This window comes from Macrobrachium nipponense, chromosome 17, assembly GCF_015104395.2.
Source record: "Macrobrachium nipponense isolate FS-2020 chromosome 17, ASM1510439v2, whole genome shotgun sequence".
In the NCBI taxonomy this organism is placed as follows: domain Eukaryota; kingdom Metazoa; phylum Arthropoda; class Malacostraca; order Decapoda; family Palaemonidae; genus Macrobrachium; species Macrobrachium nipponense.
The window spans coordinates 27,882,360-27,899,484 of record NC_087210.1 but is presented as its reverse complement, the minus strand read 5'-3'; the positions used below and the strand labels follow the sequence as shown (position 1 = coordinate 27,899,484).

Sequence of the window (17,125 nt, the reverse complement as noted above, 5' to 3'; positions counted from 1 at the left end):
TTTTCCACCCTTTCCTAACAATTGAAGCGCCTCAGTGGCATGGTCGGCTGGGTGTTGGCCTGCCATTTCGGTGGCCGCGAGTTCGATTCTCGGGCATTCCATTGAGGCGTCAGATATGTGATTTCTGGTGATAGAAGAACACTTTGGAAGTGGTTCGAAAGTCACGTGAAGCCGTTGGTCCCGTTGCTGAATAACCACTGGTCCCTTGCAACGTAAAAGTACCATAAAAAAAAAACCTAACAATTGATTCATAGTGCAACTGCGGGGTGAAATTCCCTTCAGTTACACCTTTCAAACCTTTCTACCCTCGATTTCCGTTTCCGCGTTGAACGACCTTATATGCCCCAGCGCTTGGCCTTTGGCTTAAATTCCATTTTCCATTTATCTGGGGAAGCCGTCAAATTTAACTCGTTATTTTCCCAACACCCAACTTTATCAGCTTGAAGTATTCATTAAGTACTACATTGGGGTTTCATTTGTGATAAAGGTAGGAAAGAGGATTCAATGCCAACAGTTTAATTTCCTTGTAGCATCGAGAAACGACGCTTTTAATGATTCAGTTGCGATATCCTAGGGCATATTTTTATAACAACCTAGTTCGCGGTTCTTATACCTAATTTGTTTCAAGATCAAAAGAAATAGGTGCCATTGAAGGAAACGGTTTTCTTTTTATAATGTAAGTTGTCAAAGAATGTTTAGGTTTGAAGTGGTAGATATCTCTTCTTCTGGCCTTAATTCCATAAAATCATCCTGCGCCTCAGTGGCGTGATGGGTATGGTCTTGGTCTGTCACCTCGGTGGTCGCGAGTTCGATTCTCGGGCATTCCACTCAGGGGTTAGAGACATGTATTTTTGGTGATAGAAGTTCACTCTCGACGTGATCTGAAGTTACTTAAAGCCGTTGGTCCCGTTGCTGAATAACCACTGGTTCTATGTAACGTAAAAACACCATACAAACAAACATAAAATTATAAGGTAATTATCAGGTAGAAAACGAAGGAATTAATTTTGCAAGAAAACAGACTATATTAATGCTTGAGTCTCTCTCTCTCTCTCTCTCTCTCTCTCTCTCTCTCTCTCTAAAATAATATTGATGCGGGTCAATTCTAAAAGCACAATGTGGAATATCACAGATGTAATTGTTGATATTTCGTAACATCATCATGCCAAAATAATTTGTTGCTTTGGAGATGTGTCAGTAATGTGGCTGAGGTTGAATTCTTAGCGTTCACCTGCATTAAGGTTTAATGGGGATACTGAGGGTCGTATCAGAGAACGTGGAAGACAAAAGTGTAACCTTTGTCATAATGTAAACAAACTAAAACGTAAACAAGTGTTTTAATTTATGGTGTATCTGATGTAGTTAATTGCTCGTCGGTATCATCACATCACTGCTTTTATCTGAGGGTAGCGCCGTCAGTGCACCTTGTGCATGCACTGTAGGCATTACTTGAGGTTCTTTGCAGCGTTCCTTCCGCCCCCAGCTGCAACCGCTTTCATTCGTTTTGCCGTACCTCCATTCATATTCTCATTCTTCCATGTTATTTTCCACCCTTTCCTAACAATTGAAGCGCCTCAGTGGCATGGTCGGCTGGGTGTTGGCCTGCCATTTCGGTGGCCGCGAGTTCGATTCTCGGGCATTCCATTGAGGCGTCAGATATGTGTATTTCTGGTGATAGAAGAACACTTTGGAAGTGGTTCGAAAGTCACGTGAAGCCGTTGGTCCCGTTGCTGAATAACCACTGGTCCCTTGCAACGTAAAAGTACCATAAAAAAAAACCTAACAATTGATTCATAGTGCAACTGCGGGGTGAAATTCCCTTCAGTTACACCTTTCAAACCTTTCTACCCTCGATTTCCGTTTCCGCGTTGAACGACCTTATATGCCCCAGCGCTTGGCCTTTGGCTTAAATTCCATTTTCCATTTATCTGGGGAAGAAGCCGTCAAATTTAACTCGTTATTTTCCCCACCCAACTTTATCAGCTTGAAGTATTCATTAAGTACTACATTGAAAAAGTTTCGCAAGCTTACTTTGCTGAGAGGTTGAAAAGGACAACGACAAGGGAGAGTATTGAGTATTCGTCAGGTCCGGACGGATTCAGGTTAAGCATCACATACAGGGGACGAATGCTATGTCAGTTCTCTCCCCCGACCCCCTCCTTAAACCAATCTGTATCTTTTCCCGTCCATTGGGGAACTTAATTGCAAATTGTGTTCGTAATTCACTGGAAAACGATGACGTCACGATAACTCATATGCTGATGGGAAGGTCATGATAATTTATTCACATTAGGTCATGGCATAATAACTCACTTATTAATTGTGACTTCATGATTTATTGGCAGCTGGTGACGTTAGAATAATTCGTAACTCTTGACGTTATTATTTAGCAAATTATGACATCATCATCGTTATATATTCACTACCCCCGTAAAGGGATACTGTAGCCATTTCTAAAGTTTTGTTGCAGCTTCCCTTCGGCCCTTAGTTGCAAACCCTTTTGCGTCCTCTCTTCCATCTTGCTGTCCACCCTCACCTAACAATGATTTCATAGTACAAATTCGAGGCCTTCCTCCTGTTACACCTTCTAAACCTACTTACTCTCAATTTACCTTTCAGCGCTGAATGGCCTCCTAGGTCCCAGCACTTAGCCTTTGGCCTAAATTTTACAGTTCAGTATTCATTACCTATGACATATTCATTCATTCGCCAATTATTATGCTGCCTTCATTCTGTGCCGACAACGTCAGAATCATTGATACACACTCGGTAATGGCAAACTCATTCATTTTCTAGCTGTAAACGTTGAGTGACACCACAACCATTCATCAACTACTACTTGTTGGCCTTACCTACTTTGTTTGAGTCAAGTTGAGGTGAATAATAATAATAATAATATTCCTCATTGCATGAACTTAAGGTGTATTAGTGTGTGTGTCGCTAGCTGTCTGCTTCATTCATTCATTTTCCAATGGGAAGTAGGTTATTCTCGGCTTCCGGTTTACTGAAGGTTTTATAAGGGTGCGGAACTTATTATTGGTTGCTGGTCCACAATAATATAGCATGTGAGTATATGGTCTTTAATGGATATTAAAAGCTTTCGAACCTTTCACTAGGTGCATCTTTAATATCCATTAAAGACCATATACTCACTTGCTATATTATTGTGGACCTGCAACCACTGTCATCATTTTCGACACGGAAAACTGTGCCCATTATTATTATTATTTATTTATGTATTTATTTATTTATTTATTTTTTGGTCTATGACGGTCCTCCAATTCGACTGGGTGGTATTTATAGTGTGGGGTTCCGGGTTGCATCCTGCCTCCTTAAGAGTCCATCACTTATTATTGTTATTATTATTATTATTATTTTGGAAGAAGACCCTGTTGAATAAAATGGCAGAATTCAGTGAATTAATCTTAAATATTATCTTTTCTATTTTTCTTATCACTCGCTTTTCTGGCTCAGCGATACTTCGCAATAATTGGCCAATATTCATATTAGGGATAATGCTTAAAGTGGTATTTTATTAAGAACAGGCTTTATTAATCAAAGACTGGTATTATCAGTATACTGGTATTATCAGAATACTGGTATATGGGAAGGCGTTCCTCTGGTTCAGATCAAGCAGGGGTCGTCGTCGGTGTTGGTATCATTCCGTAAGAGAGGTCAATATCAGGCCGGGGTCGTCTCTGGTATTCAGGTGGTAGGTCATCTTCTTGGCTGGTTAGCAGTAGAAGTGAAGAGATGGCGTTGTTGTTGTTGTATTAAGCCAACACTTCTTGTTGGCACGGGCCTTTCCCTTGTTTGGCCCGTAGGTGATCTAAAAAGATTCATTAGGATCATGGTTAGTTTTATGAATTTGGAAATAAGCTTGGTCCAACCCTTTACTCCCTTGGGTCCCTGCGGGAGGATTTCAGTGGTAGGTAAAGTTTAAAGATTGATAGTGGATGATGTGGATAGAGCCTTACATTGAGGGGATGCGATGAGGGTGATTGATGTTACTTTTAGTTTATTTACCTTGGTGGAGCTAGGTTGTAGAGCATCTGGGCATGCTCTTCTAAGTTTTCAATGATTGTCTTTGTGACTGTGGCAGCTGCATGCTCAGCATCTTGTGGAAGTAATTCAATTTGTACTGCACCTCTTAGCTGTGCTGTTTCTCTGCATTCCAGCAGGTAGTGAAGGAGTGGTTGCTGTGTTTCTTCTTGACAGTGTTCACATGGTCTGACACTGTTTTCCACCGAGATGGTGTCTGCATGCCGGTATTTATAGCGACTCGAATCCTAGAGCTGCGTTCTCATTGGTCGAGTCGGTCTGGGGCGAAGTCTGGGATATCTCGTCGATGGTTGCAGGGGATGCAGCCGTGCGAGCGTTAGAGTAGTGCATCGTGGAATGAATGTCAGGTGTCCATGATCATAGCTGCCTTTCCTTTACCATTGAACACTGCCAAGACCGCCGCCTCCCCTTCCTCGACGTCCTTGTCGAGCAGCAAGACACCCGATTCCGCACGAACGTGTACACGAAGCCGACGAACCTGGGTATGTGTATGAACGGAGAGAGCGAGTGCCCTGAGAGGTATAAGCACTCCACCATCAGCGCCTTCGTCTGGAGGGCCCTCTCGCACTGCTCATCCTGGAGCGACACACATAGCGAACTGGAACGAACGGCCCAGGTCCTCGTCGACAACTGACACACTAATCGCGCCGTCGATGCTGTGATAGTAAAGCAAGTTGAAGATTGGTACCTCCAGGAACCCCGCCCCGACATCCCAGAGCCCATCAAGCTTTTTTACAAAGGGCACTTTCACCGAAGGTATAAGGAGGACGAGCAAGCCCTCAAACCCATCATAGAGAGAAACGTCACCCCCCACCAATCAGGACAAGACCATTAACTTAATAATATATTATAAAACGAAGAAGACAAGCAGCCTGGTGATGAAGAACAACCCAGCGGTCCCCCTGCAGGATCCCTGGAAGAAGACGAGCGTGGTCTACAGATACACGTGCCCCGTCCGAGGATGCCTCGGCAAATACATCGGCATGACCACCACCATGCGATTCTCCAAGAGAATCTCCTGCCACGCCCAAGAGGGAGCCATTTATAATCACGCCAGGGCTGCCCATAATGTAAGATTAAAAAGGAGCGATATTGTACCTAATATCGAAATAATTGACCAAACCACCGATCCCCGACGTTTACGAATCCTGGAAGCCCTCCATATAGGAAAGGAGAAACCTAACTTGAACATTACCCAAGAAAGGTTTCTCCTCCCTTCCGCCGCCCGAAGATCAGCAGGGAACGACCACCCAAATATCCAGGAGCACCAGCGGATGATAGGATTCCTACCGCAGGTAGGACACCTGACATTCATTCCCCGATGCACTAATCTAGCGCTCGCAAGGCTGCATCCCTGCAACCATCGATGAGAGATCCCAGACTTCGCCCCAGACCGACTCGACCAATGAGAACGAAGCTCTAGGATTCGAGCCGCTATAAATACCGGCATGCAGACACCATCTCTTCACTTTTACCGCTAACCAGCCAAGAAGATGACCTACGAGAAGGTTGAAACGTCGCGATAAGCCAGAACTATACCAGCAGTAATACCACCTGGATACCAGAGACGACCCCGGCCTGATATTGACCTCTCTTACGGAATGATACCAACACCGACGACGACCCCTGCTTGATCTGAACCAGAGGAACGCCTTCCCATATACCAGTATTCTGATAATACCAGTATACTGATAATACCAGTCTTTGATTAATAAAGCCTGTTCTTAATAAAATACCACTTTAAGCATTATCCCTAATATGAATATTGGCCAATTATTGCGAAGTATCGCTGAGCCAGAAAAGCGAGTAATAAGAAAAATAGAAAAGATAATATATAAGATTAATTCGCTGAATTCTGCCATTTTTTTCAACAGTATTATTATTATTATTATTATTATTATTATTATTATTATTATTATTATTATTATTATTAGGGCGAATTCCCTCTTTCCGATCAGGATTGATGAATATGATAACTGTTTATACGGCATTCGTGTTGTCTATTCTTCTTAAAACATATTTATCGGCTCGTAGCTGGTATATTGATATCCTTTATTTTTAGAAGGTTCTGATCTATATGTTATAGTGTTTCTTCTTACCTTGCAGGTGATGATATCGATACGATGCTATTCCTGAACTTTTTAAAATTTTTCTTGAAAATGAAGTAGATGATTCCGCATGGCTGCCTGATCAAGTAGTTTATTTACAATATCCTTGAACCTAGTTTTTATCTTTATGAACCGACTTTCCAACTTTAAAATCGGTAGATGAGAGATGTCGGATTAAAATTTTTACCCGCCAAAATCAGTTGCGGGCTGTTTCTGGTAAACCCGCCAGCGGGAAGGGAATAAGAGAGTTTTCTTGAATAGTCATAAATCAGTCGCAATGTAGTCAGGATTATGTAAAGGGTGCAGTAAACGACTTTGAAAAACTACCGAAAACGGTATCTCCAATTTTCAATTCGGGTACAGTGAAATTGTGGTTGATATTCCGTAGAGTTTTGTTCGCGTTTCACTTGCCTATTGTCTTTATAGGTTAAAAGGTGTTTTAATTAACCAGGTTGTTGGGCACAATTAATAGGTAACAGTGATTTTTCTGGATTATACCATTTCCCATGAGGTTTCTGACATTTGCCTGAGGTCATTATATTTTGTAATCGTTTTCCTTCACTTTTGATCTCTGTATATTGTGTTTCTTTGAATATTTCATTAATTAAAGGCTGACGAATAAATTTGTGCGGGAAAAATGCGTGCATATGAATATGTAAGGTTATATACGTATATATAATATACATATATATTATATATGTATATTATATATTATATATATATATATATATATATATATGCATATTATGTGTGTTTATAATAGTAATGTGAAAAGACCAGTTGCACATGGCAATAAGTGAAGTGAAGTGAAGTGAAGTCGATTTGAATTGTACTATCATGTAAAATTCCTTTTGATTTACATCTTCCCTTTTCAGTATTAACGGATATGATGAACTACTTAATTAGCCTTAACAATTCCAGATCTTTTGTTAATAGTATTATAACTGTTATTATCAGAATACGCTGCGGTTAATCAAGCAAAAGTATCCCGTTTGTTACAAGCGTTAATGCTGCAAGTTCTTAACCTTAGTTTACAGATCATAGAAAATTAGCATCGGTAATGCCAGTAGTTGGATTTTGCTGGGTATGAAGTTTGTATTTGGTGTTGTTTCCGTCAATGGACTCTAGAGAAAAGACAGATGCGTATTAACTGTGAATTTCTTCCTGAACGTTGCGTTGAAAAAATTTGATTGTGCATTGATTTGAAGTTCGATCGTCATGTGTGTTAAAAGCTCTTCTGTAAGCTAGATAAAGTGTTTCGGGTTTTAGATTGTTAAGTATCGAATGAAGTAGTTCATATTGAGGCTTACCTCGTCGAGGCACTTGCATTCTTTTGGTTATTATGTAATAGTACGAATTTTGACGAATAACTGATCCTTCAAGTATGTTGTTTTCTGTTATTGTTCCTTTTTATTTTTATTTTCTGACACATCTGCGATTCCTGACAGTCCACCAACAGTCAGATACCTTACTTAATTCAGAACCTAAGTTTCCAGAGGGATACTGGATTTTTAAGGAAACGCGACTGTGCCTATACCTTGCCTTTCCTCTTCTACCTGAGGGATTATTTTGTGGTTCCTAAGTTGCGAGGTGCGAGCACTACTACCATAGCATCACAAGGAAATAGAGACCTTTCCTTTTACTGCTTTCTTTTGATCATATGCTTGTTTTTCTAGTTTACAACTTAAAATTTCACGATCGTACCTATTTGCAGTCTATGTGCACAACTTTTGAAAATCCGTAGGTGTAACTTACTGTGCCTTGAAAATACTTTAGTTGAAGTGGATGCGCTGGCTGGGAGTGTATGGAGCAGTTGAATGCTTCAGAACCGTGATCTCTTAAGAGATAGGGGTACTTATAGCTTGGAAGGAATTTTTGAATTTGTTTCCTCGTGAAGTTAGGAACTGGATTTATATTTTTGTCTGGATGAGACACTTGTGTTTTCTTTCATCTCTGATAAACAGTTAGTTAATTAATTGATAAATTTGTTTATCATTTCAAAATACTTACTTTTGAGCTTCTCATAAAAAGTCTCATGTAGTGCTAGCATGTCTTGTATCAGCTGGATTGGTCGTAAAGAGGCTACTTTAAGGGAAACTGGTTATTTGGGTCTGATTTTTTGCTTGTTTGTGGAGCTCGTTGGAGGAACTTGTTCTTTGTTGACTTTTATGGTAGTGCGAGTTCACTTCTTATGATATGTTTAGTCTGCCTCACTTTCAGTTATCTTGTGGTACGTTATATGAGCGAGTTACTTTGCGAGGAAATATTTATCCGAGGATATGTGTAGTTGCTTTGTTACATTTATGTTACATATAAAGAAAACTGAGCAAATAGTTTTCTGGTGAGTTGAATAAATAGAACAGAACTGATGGAAATTATCTGCGATTGCTTTTTTTTATATTGAAAGACTTAAGATTTATATGTTAATTAAATTACGATACAAAATACTGGGACAACCTGAAGAAAAGCCGTTTTCAAGGTTTAATCGGCTCGAAGGTGTGGATACACTGTTTGAGTGAGTCTTCAAGAAATTAATTCATTTGTTCATTTGTTTGGTTATATGTACAGCCCTCCAAAGGGATGATTCCCTCTGTGGCGGGCCCTTGAACGTTTTCTAAATATGTTGCTTGTTATATTTTATAATTGTTCCAGTGTTTTCTCAGTATTGTAGCTCCTGCAGAATAGGAGCGTCTTGAGTTCTTTTTTAAATTTGCTTTCTTCTCGTATGATCTTCACTTCAGGCGGTATTTTGTTGTATATTCTTGGTGCTCAGTTTTCAAGGACCCGTGTTTCGAAAAACGATTCCCTGCGGAAAAGTACAAACATCTTTACACAAGATTCTGTCTTGTCTAGAGGCTTAAATTTCCTTTGCTTTTTTTTCTTTCTTCTATGGAGGCCGGGTCGATTCTTCGCATTCTTGCTTTCGAACGCTTGCCTCCTTTCTCTTCTTGGTCCTGTACTGTTTCTGTATTCGCTTGTTCCTGGGATGCGAACATCAGATTGAGGCGTTATTGAGTCAACAAGACATTCCTGTGTCCTGCTCATGTTACGCTTCCTTTTTTCCCCATTTAATTCGCATCCATAAGGTGCCAAAACGCCAGGCTGCCGAGGCATAGTTTATTTATTTGCTATTTTTCATGATATTATGCCCAGCTCATTCTCTTTCTTCTTTTTTCTGTGTTTGGAATTCTATAGAACTATGGTAGTCAAGTCAGTGACAATATTATTATTATTATTATTATTATGCTTATCTTATTATTATTATTATATTAAGTATTAATTATATTGATATTATTATTATTATTATTATTCCCTCATAATATTAATGGCTACTTCAGCAGCGTTACGCTTGTAGAGATTCTTCTTTACTTTTTGAATAGGGGCTTTTTCCGTGCTACTTAAACAGGCTAGTAGAGCGCCTATGGAGATCATTATCAGATACAGGGTCAAGATCGGTGTGCATATTTCAATTTTACAGATAAACTATGATACCATAGTCATCAAAGTCCTCTCTCTCTCTCTCTCTCTCTCTCTCTCTCTCTCTCTCTCTCTCTCTCTCTCTCTCTCTCTCTCTCTCTCTCTCTCTCTCTTGTAGCGAGCTTTCATTTGGAGCTGCCAGAAATCCTCTAGGCTGGGATGCTGAAGGTGGACTGCTTCTGGTGTGTTATTTTAAATCTAGCTGACCTTATGCCAGCACGGGCTCTTGCTCATAGAGCAGCCCGTAAGGACTCGGATGTGGTGTCTGTCCTCCTTGTATTCGGGATCGTCAGCAAGGAGTATGCCGATCTCCCATCTCCTATTATTATTATTATTATTATTATTATTATTATTATTATTATTATTATTATTATTATTATTATTGGAGAAATGTCAACAAAGTAATGAACTGTAATGTGTAAGGGAACTAGACAAATTATTATAACGACTTCTTGTTAAGCTTTAAAAGAAAACTGCAAGTTGAACAAATACATGAGCTCCATAAATATACACAATTTATTTAACATGAAAACAAATAGCCTGAAGCAACAAATGATTAAGGAAAATAGGATACTAGGGAATATAAAAAAACAAAACATGCAGACTTAAACAATAAAGAAACAGATAAAAGGAAGGAAATGAAGCTTTGCATACCTGTCTTAAGGCTAGTGTACTTATATGGTAAAACTCACATGAGCTTTATAAATATAATCAATTTACTTAAGATGAAAATAAATAGCCTGAAGCAAAACATTATTAGGAAAAATAGGACACTAGGGAATATAAAAAACAAAACATGCAGACGTTAACCACAAAGAAGCAGATAAAAGGAAGGTAATGAAGCACTGCAACCTATCTCTCTAAGGCTAGTGTACTTATAAGATAAAAGTGAAAGCTGCAATATTTTGTTATTTTGATAAAATTTGCTGCGAGCGCGTCTAAACGTTATTAGAAAGATGTTCTGCGCTTATACACACACGACCTTGTTGATTAAGATATCACTATTAAAGCCACGGCATCTCTTCGGGATCTGAAAAAGATTGGCCAAATGCAACTCGTGATCGGTATGGTCTTGGCCTGCCACCTCAGTGGCCGCGAGTTCGATTCTCGGGCATTCCATTGAGGTGTGAGAGATGTGTATTTCTGATGATAGAAGTTCACTCTCGAAGTGGTTTGGAAGTCGCGTTGGTGCCGTCGCTGAATAACCACTGGTTTTATGCAACGTAAAAACACCATACAGACAAACAAATGCAACTTGCTGCTTTTCCGTATTTCGTGCTGCTGGTGTGGGTTCAGTCATTCTCCCATAATCACTCAGGGATTCTGCTAGAAGCAGTTTACATGATTATCTGTAGCGCTTTTTTTCCTTCGCTACATTTAGTTACTCTGCCAAAGGACTTGGTCTTCATATCCCTGAATCAGGAATGTGGTTAGATGGGTTTTTACGCGCCTCAGCGGCGTGGTTGGTATGGTAGTAGCGTCCCACCTCGGTGGTCGCGGGTTCGATTCTCGGCCATTCCATTGAGGAGTGAGAGATGTGTATTTCTGGTGATAGAAGTTCACTCTCGACGTAGTTCGGAAGTCACGTAAAGCCGTTGGTCCCGTTGCTGAATAACCACTGGTTCCATGCAACGTAAAAACACCATGCAAACAAACCTGCAAAATGTTGGAACAGTGTCCCGGAAGTGTTTTTTGGATGTTGATGTTTGTAAGTTTTAAGAGAGGCTCTGGTGTCTTTTAAAAGCTTCTCGCCCCCCTTTTCCTTTATTTTTTTTTTTCTAAGTTTCTGTTCCGATGAGGACTGGTAGTTATATAGTATTTAATTATGTTCAGGACCTTTCAGAGTTTTGGGTTTAGTAGTTTATGGAATTGTCCAGCCCAGTCCTCTGTCGTTTTCTTATTGAATTGCAGTTTTCCTTGATTCTGCTCTTCACTTCTACATGTTGATTTTTTTGTTTACTGGGGGATGACCCGGTATGTCAGTGACCTTTGGCTTCTTTGTCAATAACACCACCACAACAACAACAACAATAACAACTACAACTAAATTTATTATTATTATTACTTTTTTCTTTAGAAAAAAACCCACTGTCTTTTGTATATCTGGGATTTTACGATCTTGAAATTTTTATGGACTGGTAAAGTTGTTTTTAAAGTTGTTTAGTTCTTTTATTATTATCATCATCATCATCATCATCATTCCACAAAGAAAATCTTGTCCCAACAAATGCAAGAGGCAAAAAACCTCACTTTGTAGACTGGTAATGATAGAAAGACATATTTGGTTTAGTTTTAGAGGGCTATTGTCCCCTAAGAAAATAAGGAATTCTGTATTTTTTAAATTATATATTTAACAAATCTACATAAGAAATCTGTTATCCGGCTTATTACTCTTGTGATTGTTTATCTTGGTTGTAATCGATGGTATTAGATGGACTACTTTTCTTATATCGGTTGATAGTCCTCTTCTACGGCCTTTTCTTATCTGAAGCTTCCTTGCCAATATTTCAGAACTCAAATGTCAGTAGTTCAGCAGTGGAACTCATTGCGTTTTCCGGGTTCAGAAGTTCGACATCTCTTATTCGATGAAATCGACCGGGTAATTATAAAGTAGTGAAGAATTCTGTTAGCACAGTTGCATACTACTCGTCTTGAAACAGCAGAAATATCTGGGCATCATTGCTACAAGCCTCGGTCGCATGCGTAAGATGGAATACTCACAATCAGTGTATATTCGTCACTTCATCCTCCTCTGGTCAGATTATTGACTTGACTCTAATCCGCCTGGTACCTTTTGTCATCTCCGGTTTCTCACGAAAACTGTTCTTTTCAGCACTCAAAAGGTAGATGCAAAGAGCATGGTAGGTATCTTTGATTTTGATTTTTGATTTATATAAAGATTTTTGGCATTATGCCAAGCACTGGGGCAACTAAGGTCATTCAGCGCTGAAACGGAAATTGACAGCAAAAGGCTCGAAAGGTGTTATAGGAGGAAAACCTCGTAGTTGCACTATGAAACAATTGTTAGGAGAGGGTGGACAGTACGATGGAAAAAGAGAATATGAACGGAAGTACAGTAAAAGGAATGAAAGTAGTTGCAGCTAGGGGCCGAAGGGACGCTGCAAAGAACCTTAAGTAATGCCTGCAATGCACCGAATGAGGTGCACTGACGGCACTGTCCCCCTACGGGGATGTTAGGTATATTGTGCCCTTTAGCCAACAAATTAGCTCGGTATTGGCGGCAAGTGCAGAATTTGTTGTGCTCAGTCGTTGAAAAGCTTGAGGGCGAAATTTCAAAGTACAAGAACCTTGAGAATAGGGCAGGGAGACAGGTAAACAGAGGCATGATTGATTGAATGTAAGTTGTCAGAGTGACATCGGTGTATTTCTTGTTAGTGCTTGGTGATCCAGATGAAAGCATATTTGATAACCAAAATTTCTCCCTCAAACACGTTATGTCTATGAATCATGCTATCGACTGGGAAGACTTTGGAAAAATGTTCATAAAACCAAAAGCAAATGGCTCTGTTGCCGAAGTCAACGTCTTGAAATGCGTTTCGGATGAAATTTTATTTCATGTAGTCTTTTATGTATTTTTCTTATTTCCACGCAAAAAGGAAAAAATTATTACCAGATAATAGAAGGTACGTGCAACTATAAATATTTTTAAAGATGAGATCCTTCTCAAAGCGTCAAATTTTATGAAAATTACATTTGAAACCTTCCGGGTGGATAATTTAAACGGAACGGCTACTATTCGTTAAGTTCATCCTTTTCCTTTTAGTTAATAAAGTCCTATCTTTTTAGGCCACAGTATTATGCATTTTGTTTTCAGTATATTTATCTCATTTACCCATAATCCTCCTTTTTCATTATTTGAGAGAGACTGCTGAGATATCTCTCATAGTGCTGACAAATGTTGTACATAACTTACATTATTTTCATAAATTTTACGTTTTGAGTGAGATCTAATCTCTACAAAATATTGATAATAATTAAACTTATCTTCTCTTATTTATGATGAGTTTGCCTAATCTTCGTTAAAATGAATGGAAAATAGATAAAAGATCCCCGTGAAAAACTTTCAGTATCCGAACACATTTTAAGACGTTGACTTCGACAACCGAGCTATTTACTCCTGGACTTTTAAACATATTTTTTCATAGTCTCTCAACTCGTTAGCGTTATTAACAGATATAACTACGTTTGAGGGAGATATTTAGGTTATTAGATAAGCCGTCATCTGGATCACCAAGTATACCTAGAAAATGTAATGATGTTATACGGATACGTGGCATTCAGCCAGCCATTGTCAAGTTGCCGACCACTTTCAGGTGCATTTTTTGCCATAGTAAAAAAAAAAAAAAAAAGTATGGTAGTACACTTAAATCACTTTCTCAGCGATCGGAGCCGCATTCCTATTTATATTTAGCCGAAAATCGTCAAGGTTTCATGAATGGTTTTTCCTTTCTACCAATATGAATGCAGTTTTATTTTCATTTAATTTCAGCTGTTTGATTGTCATCTATTCCATAACACTAGTGAGAACATAATTTATATTCTCATTTGAATCTTCAATATTGTTTATGGATGAACAATATTTGTTGTCGTCTGCAAATAGCTTAAACTTTACCCCCAGGGTCCCTGTAGTATGCTGGAAACTCTAATCGTATAAACACAAAATTAAATTGGGCCTAATACACATCCTTGTGTTACTCCTCTTCTTAATGTTTCATAATGGAAATCTTGTAGGGAAACTGAAAAGGGAGGGTAGATATCTCTGTAAAGAGCCCCATACACTGAACGATTGTCGTTATCGACAAACACTCACACTATTCAGACAGTATGAACGATCTCCGCACCGATTTCAGTCTGAACAAAGATTTTGTCTCGGGAAGACATATGGCTTCATCTCTAGAAGAGACGTGCGCGATAGCATTACTATATCGGCAGACAAACACATAATTGATCGATCTGTGTATGACAGACTTAAGTCGCAAGCCAGCAACCTGGTCGTGACAGATTTGCGCTGAGGTCGTTTAGACACGAAACTCCGCCCCCTTTTGCATTCAGACAAGCCCATACAATGTTTTTGTGAACGATACAGACGGGCGTTCAGACAACCGTTCAGACAATCGTTCAGTGTATGGGGCCTTAATACTCCGTGGAAAGCTGGAATTAAAACGGAATTTGCAACAAGTGGTAATTTCAACCTTTTCACACGCTTGCAGGTGCATCATATTTCCTGTCATATTTCCTTCATCTCAAGTCCTTGTATCTCCATTTGATGTTAGCATTGTGCCGAAACCTTTTCCGTTACCGTAAGATCACTTACTTGTATGCTATGATGACAGGTCGATGTTTGTCGACGTTAGTATACATTCTTTGAGTCAGATTGTATCAACATGTCGTTGCATTTCTTCTGTTCAAGGGGCTGTCGCTTGTAGGTGGTAACTGTATTCTGCTCCGGAGCAGTCTTCAATTTCGGCACGTAACTATACACTGCTATAGTAGAGACTGTTGCTGACTGGCGGTTGTTTATAATTCATATAACTTGTTCATCTCCCTGACGTTTTTGGCATTTGATTAAATTTACATTTTAAATCAGGTGATGAAAACACATTCTTCGTGTTTGTGTAGAGTGGTTAAGAAAAACCTATTTCATAGAATTTAAAAGAGTAAATATAGAACAGGAGCTTGAAAATAAAAGTGAAAAAAAAATTTTTTTTTGAACAGGTAATTAAAAAGGAAACTGTTAGTTTGGGGGTCATCCTCGAGTGCCATCATTTCTTGAAGGCGTCTCCTTGTTATTGTATACGTAATTAAGTCGTTTGCTTGCCGAAAGAGCAATTTTTTCTAGAATATCTAATTGTAGATTGGCTGTCAGGCATAGCAAGTGGTCTGTGAAAACGTGCTTTTCTTAATCATTACATTTTAAAGTCTTCATCATACCAGTATATGCATTTTATCTCTGCCCAATAGTAAAAGGCAAGTAGTTGTGTCCCTAGCCCAGAGTGTCAGGAATGGACAGTGCAGAATGACGGAGGTCATTGCAGGTCTCATTAGTGTTAAATAATCTTTGTTAGTAGCCGTAAGCCCCAGCCATTAGCGCGTATCGCAACGTGACCTGACTGGCTCTAGAGGTGACAGATGAGTCGAGTATGTCAAAAGTTAAAGTCTTGTTTTTATAACTGCTAATTTCCTCCTGATTTTTGTTGTTTGTTAATGGTAGCAACTTTAACGGTTGCTCCTACTGCTACTCTTCTTAACTACCAATAGAAATATTATTGCTAAGGACGCCTATAATGCTAATGTCAAGGTAGAATTGTTAACTGGCGTCATAAAGAAACCTCCTGACCTCTCCTATACTGGAATATCAATTCCTGTTCGTTTTAGTGACCGCTACGAAGTCCTTGTGGGACTGAGACGAAGAGAATGCTCATGTTTTATGACTTATAAATATATGTACAGATATATGTATATATATATATATATATATATATATATATATATATAAATAATATATGTATATATAATGTAATATATATATATATATATATATATATATATATAATATATATATAGTGTGTGTGTGTGTGTGTGTACACCTATGAATGTTTCCTGAAGATAGTACTTCCTTGGTGTGTTGGCTGATATAATACCAGTGTGCCATCTCTTCACGAGGTTTCAATATGTTAGGCGTAACGGACTATGGCTGTTTCCTGACCATAGCTAAAAGGTAAGTGTTGAAAGTATGACTCTCATATGGTTGTTTTCACATCAGTGAGTTGAGGAGTTCCTCGTCGAACCCTTCTTGTTTGTCTGGTTTACATTTTGACGAAGCTAAAATTACACTCATCAAGTGTAACGGTCTCTCTCCACCTTAACTGCAGCCTACAACAGTCACGTAACAACTAAGTACATAATTCACTGTTTGGGTTAACAGAGGCATACTCGATTTTAGGGAACGCAGAGAGAGAGAGAGAGAGAGAGAGAGAGAGAGAGAGAGAGAGAGAGAGAGAGTTTAAAAGTGATTAGATCTGGGGTCCCCTACCCGTCATGACACTTGCATCAGCTAATAATTTACATATTTTGGCATGTATTTTCATCAGTGTTAAAGGGGATCTGCTACCCCTGAGGCGTCAGTTATAAAACATAGTTCCCAGGAAACCGGACCCCTTCCCCTGCACCCCCCCTCCACACACCCTCCTCCCCCCTGGTAGTGTCCCTTTCCTCCCCATCCCAACGAAATGATGTTTGCTGCCGCTTAACCTACATTAATGATATAAAGTTAAATGTAAGAACCGCCATTATGCACTTACAGATGTATTTCAGTGTTCAGTATAGTGTGTAATGCTGTTAACATTAATTTATTATTTAATCAGACTTTTATTAAATTAGTATTAATTACGTACTCCGTAAACTCATTACTCACTTTCGGCATCATGGGGCAGCAGGGTTCGTATGGAACGAAGTTG

At 39.1% G+C, this 17,125-nt stretch overlaps 1 protein-coding gene across 1 annotated transcript in view; it reads left to right on the top strand.

The window, feature by feature from the left end:
• LOC135196147 (uncharacterized) overlaps nt 1-17,125 on the top strand; it is an 805,200-nt gene that overhangs the window by 18,440 nt on the left and 769,635 nt on the right.